The following is a 6567-nucleotide window of genomic DNA, read 5'->3' on the forward strand; positions in this document are numbered from 1 at the left end:
GGGGGGGGGGGGGATAAGTAAGTGAGAATAGACAGCTGAGTTGATGGATGGAAACTTTAACAAACGAGTTGAGCTACTTTCTGTCTGTCCTCTCTTTACTTGCAAAACCTCAGACAGACAGACAGACAGACAGACAGACAGACAGACAGACAGACAGACAGACAGACAGACAGACAGACCTGGCAGACTATAGCAGACTCTGCCCACTCAGTGTAGATGATGGGTCTCTATGGCCTAGCTGATGATGGCATAACTCACATGTCTGGAGGATATTGTGGCAAGTGGCATTTTCCAAGCTGTGGCATGAGAGAGCATGCCAGAGAGTTATTCTCCTCTCTCTCTCTCTCTCTCTCTCTCTCTCTCTCTCTCTCTCTCTCTCTCTCTCTCTCTCTCTCTCTCTCTCAATCATGGAAAATAAACACATTTTTGGATATGCACCATCCATCACTTGGCTTTATTTCTCTTCTCACCTCCCTCCTCAACTCCCCGCTTTCTTCTTCGCTCTTGCAGACACTATAGTGTCTCAGAGGTCAGGGACATGCACACACACACATTGATTGATTGATTGAAGACTTTATTAGAAGTTTGCATAGGAAAAGGTACAGTTTCATGACGGTACAGTTCACTGGTACAAGGTCTACTAAAAGGAGATCCATGAAAAGACTAAGCTTATTTCCACTGGAAACCATTGAAGTATCTCACACACACATCTCACACACACACACACGCACACACGCACGCACGCACGCACGCACGCACGCACGCACGCACGCACACACGCACACACACACACACACACACACACACACACACACACACACACAGAGAGAGAGAGAGAGAGAGAGAGAGAGAGAGAGAGAGAGAGAGGAGAGAGAGAGAGAGAGAGAGAGAGAGAGAGAGAGAGAGAGAGATTCAATTCTGCTGGTGCCCTTGCGCCTCTCGCTGGTCAGCCTGTGGTACTGCAGTTTAGTCACCCTAATTGGTTGTTTTCATGCTCCAATTAATTATGGTTCTGAGTTCAGGGGACTCTTCCAGGGAGATGTGGCCTGTTGGCTTGACACAGTTAGACGGTTCCATTCCAACCCAGCCCCAGCCCTTTATGCCCAGGCTCTGTCCTCTGAGGAGACATGCTACTGAGAGGGACATTTATCACTGGCATCCCTACGCGCTTGAACATTTTCTAGGGATTCAGCTCTTATCTGTGTGCCTTACAGCAAGTGCAACTGCAGGACTCAATAGGCTTCAATGTATTGCAGCCATTATGGAAAGAAATTGGGCCTCTTCATACTTCCTTGAACAGGTCTTCCCAATTAATTACGGCTGTTCCAGTCAGGTAAAAGAGTCATGGTGCTTTGTGCATGTTGGCTCAATGGAAACACTCTGCTACACCAGTGGGTATCAACTTGTGGTCCAGGTACCCTCATGGTTCCCGGAGAGGGTTCCAAATTGGCCCTTATGGAACCAAATTTACCTGTAAAGGTCCCTTTGGTTCCATTTCTCTCTTGCTATGGGGTCCTTTGAGAACCACCGTCTGTGCTTCACTAAAAGGAACAGAGCCTTCATTAGTATCACTGGTAACACCTGTGAAGGAGGTAAGGAAGAGGCCCACTTTCTTTCCAATAACATTTCCAACAACTTGTGAACTTGTTATAGTTGATGGCACGACCAATCTGTGGCGATAACCAGCAGCTGGCTGTCAGTCTCCAGTGATCAACATTCTGACATGCCACAGGCAGCTGTCAGTCATGGTCTCCAGTCTCCAGCTCCCACCAACTCTCCACCTCATGACATGCATGACAACTCATGACATGCAACCAGCAGCACAAGTGTAGGAGCTCAAATGACAGTCATACAGTGACCAGTGATTTTTTAATGTTATTCAACAGGAATAGACACATTTTGTTCTCAATTTCTCAAGAGTTTCTACATTACAAAACAAGGCATTGCAACATGTTGTCAAGTTGTAAACTTACTTGACTTAAACCCTTTTTGTCTTTGAGAGCATACTGTACGTCAGTCATTCTCATTCATGAGCTTCCACCAACTGGTTTAGTGTTGGCCGATCTTCTCTGCTTCCTTCCAAGATGTTCATGTTTCTAATTTGAGTTCTGCCTCGGCAGACCATCTCCAGCTGTTGGGTCTTCTTGGCTTGCTTTCCCCCTGTGGGTTCCAGGTGGAGGCCTGTCTGCTTGCATTGGAGGATGGTTCCTTCAAGGTGTGGCCTGTGAGGTTGTAGATCTGTTATTTTTGCCATTTGACAGGCCGTAACAGACAGCAGTTATGGCCTGTCATATTTTATTTTGTAGTGGAATAATTATTTGGTATTAATAGTATAGTATTATTTGGTATTTTGTGTTCCATGCGTTCTGAGGTGGAGAGTTGGTGGGAGCTGGAGACTGGAGACCAAATTGACTGACAGCTGCCTGTGGCATGTCAGAATGTTGATCACTGGAGACTGACAGCCAGCTGCTGTGTGGAATTGGTTATCACCACAGATTGGTCGTGAGTCGTCACACCTATGCAGTGGATTGGCTGGGGGCCACTCACCATTCATTATAAAGCTCATCTATTAAATAAAGCTCACACAAACTTAACTATCTGGAGGACTGTCAACTTTGGCAGCAGAGAATGGGTTTCTCCGTCCTCTCATTCAGACCAAACCAGCTTTGTCACTCATTCAAACACACATACGCTTTCCACAAAGACCAAGGAGCAGAATCTTATGCTCCATCTGTCTTTCTAACTTACCTTAATAGGTTGTCAGTAGCTACTATTAACGTAGCATTTTATTTCAGTGTTTTCAGAGTCAATACTCAATAGTTATCTGGAAAATGCTTTGGAAAATGGACGGAAATAATGTAAAGTATATGATTTGAACATGCATGGTACATCATTATCAACCCTGAATTTAGACTTCAATTTCTTGTTTATCCCTGAAATGACTGGATATCACAGCTTTTGTGGCAGCATTTGTAGAAATCTTGGGCCTTAAATGTAATAAGAAGGTGCCGAGAAATACCAGGTAGCCACTGTTCCGGCCCAGTTACCAATTAAACTACTTTTACATCCTGAACTTACCAGTCTGCGGTCACATCACATCAAACGAGTTCAAAGCTACAAACTTGCTTTGACTAAAAAGCGTTTGTTACAGTAATACAAAATGCAACTCACGCAGTGCCTTAAAACAATGACAATGATTTTATTTCCTTTTAGTTCGCTCCAAGCTAAAGTAAACACATCAAGAAAACAAAGAGAAAGAAAAGACTCCCATGAGTGCTAATCATACTGCAAAATATACACATCAAAAATGAAATTAATGGTGACATACGTAATATTTATGACTATACAGAGGTGGAGGATGGCAAAGCTCCATAGTAACATTCAGTAGTACGTTGCGTGTGCAAGCAGCATCAGAAATAGATGGATGGAACACAGATCTAACATTAGCAATGACATTGATCTAACACCTCCACCTACACAGCACAGCAACATGTAAAGGGGCATTTCTCCCATCATGCAGATACTCCAGTAAAGTATATGCTGTCTATAAGAATATTATACTTATAGCTGTAACATGAAATAATCTAATCATAAAAACTAATCATAAAATAAATAATGAATACAAAATTAGATTCAGTTCATGAGATTTTGGGATATTATCTAAATCGTTCAAACATTAAGAACAAAAATAACATGTAAAATAAAAGAAAAACAACTTCAGAACCTGAGCTCACATTGTAATTGTCACAGGTTGTAGATAGGCAATTTATTTTATTTTTTTACTGTAAGTGTGTTTAGTGGCGCGGCCAGAGGCCGTATGGCTATGTGGGGTAGACAATGCTATTTATTTCAGCCAGGCTCATGATTTCTCAGAGACTACTTAACACTACAAAGACTACATAACTTGATCAGCACAAATGAGATAATACAACATACAGAATAGTGAGTGGGGATTATGATATGAAATGCAAGTGTCATCATCCTGGTCTCATTTGAGCAATGTTGCATCATTTATTATTGAATTGTAAGTATTTTTCTATACCTATACAGTATATTCCTTTCACAGTACCTCATATCTTGTTTGCCCCATAATATGTATTCTGTGTATTGTACTTAATTTCTTTTTTTATTGTTGTTCTGATGTTTTGAGCCACTGTCTTTATAGGCACTTTATAACTTTGCTTTGTTTTGAAAAGTGCTACATGGGTGAAATGCCCCTTTACCACCCACCCACCCACACACACACACACACACACACACACACACACACACACACACACACACACACACACACACACACACACACACACACACACACACACACACACACACACACACACACACAAGCACACACGAGCACACACGCACACTCAACATTCAAAGTGTAGCCAGATTGCCAAGGTGCAAGGTGTTACTGTAAGTGAATTGCTGCCACAAAGTTAAATGCAGAAAAGTGCCTGGTTATCACACAGTGTGCATACATACATATAGAGGAAGATAGTTGACAGATTATGTGGTACTGGCCAAGCATTAATTACACAAACTGTACAGACAGTGACACAACATTTTGTAACCACAGTGCAATGTGTGCCTCGTACTAGTCATGGTAGTACAATGTGTGTTGAAAGATCACAGCATCAGTGGTCAATCAATGGCTATGGTAACGTTAAGTCTACACACACAATTTCACAAAACACACATACATTACACTACACATAGTACATTGACACAGATTCGATATTCATATAGGATAATACCAATGTAATAAATACAATTCATTTAGTGTTTCTACAGAATCTGCACTGTCAATGTTATTATCTGTCAAACGATATCAATACTGGTTAAACTCAACATGTTTGTGAGACTTGTTAAGACATTTTATTTCCTGCTCTGTTCCAGTAATACAGTAGTACTGTAGCAGTGACATACTGATGTGAAGGGAGTTAAGTTTTCAAGTACAACGATGCATAATGAATGCATCTATCTATCCCATAATATTTAGATTATGTTGGTCCTGAGCCCTACAGTGTGATTCAGTGTAGACGTGAGCAACGGGGTGTCCATGTAACGCACATACTGTTTTTATGATGAACCTTGTGAAACAATACACAACATACGGTAACACCCTAACAAACAATTGACTTAATATTAGTCTTATTCAAGTGTAGTATGTACCTACAGTACAGACCGACCAAAATAAGTTATTACTGTATGTACAGTATATATGCTTATTTATAATCACTAAGCTCAATAAAAGTATTGTAAGTAAATAATAATACTGTGATAATACTTCACAGAAATCAACCCAACAGATTAACTATTATTATTGCATTAATGACTACACAATATCAGCACAAGGCGAACAAATTGTCATACGTTTGTGTTGTAAGAATGATTTACTTTGCAGGAGTTTTATGAACTCAGAGTATTATTGTGTCCTTACAATACTTTTCTATACATTTATGCATTGGAAGAAAAAGAAGCTAGCTGGCTTAGTTGGCCATAACCACTGTCTTAAGCCCTGTACTTTGTCTTACGACAAATAGCGAAAATAGCCAATCTGCGAGCTCACAACACGTTGCATTGGAACATGTTGTGAGCTTGTAGATCTGCTGTTTTCACATTAAAGAAAAACATTTGACAGGCCCAAAATAGGCATGCCGTGTTAAAAGTGGTTAATGCACGTCTGTCCTCACTATTCTCATCCGAGTCATTAGGCAGCAAGGTAAAAGCTAAAATACGTGGTAAACTAGAACAAGTAACAAACTCTATTTCGTTTTGACTCACAAACCTACAGAGCAGCGACTTGGCGGGTGTTGAGACTGAAAACAACAGATGTCAATGTGAACTGTGTCCTTACAGAAATGAAGTTGCACATAAATGTGTTCATGTAATTTCTAGACCATAGTCAATACCTATGTATCGGTATATACTTTTACAGTTCTTTACGACACACACACACACACATACGCTGCTCTTTGCCTTTGCCGGGCAGTGTAAGTTCACGGTAAGTTCAGTGTAAGTAAGTTCAGGGCAGTGTTTTAAGGTTAAGCAGCCATGTAGAGGACCCGTGTCAGAAATACAAGGTTATACCCTCATCTCTGAGAAAGCCACAGCGCTGCAGTCACACACACAGGATTCCATACATCAACCTTTTATGTTTTTTTAGGTCAAACTATCGGAGTCCAAAGCCCAACGTTCCAAGGTTGACCTCATTGCACCACAGGCCCAAACCCTGTAGGTCTTTAAACTCTTTAGGGACCTTGGGGATTAACATTGAGCATAATTATTATTCTGATCCTCTTATGTATCAATACTTGGAAGACTGGCACTTGGAATGTCAACAAAGATTATTAAGTATTGTAATGGCATAACCTTTGGCCCCACATGTAGCGTGGGCTTATGTCGAATCTCGTTAATAATTTTGGCAACTGTAACAGGCTAAAGAAAATATTGAATAAGTTACAATTATTAATACTAAACTTTTGAAAGTAAACGTTTGACTGATTCTCATCAGTTGGCACACACAAATCTAATAAGATCTGTTGTTTGTATATCCCCATAGCA

Source organism: Nannobrachium achirus, assembly GCF_963921795.1.
Source record: "Nannobrachium achirus genome assembly, chromosome: 2".
Classification (NCBI taxonomy): Eukaryota; Metazoa; Chordata; class Actinopteri; order Myctophiformes; family Myctophidae; genus Nannobrachium; species Nannobrachium achirus.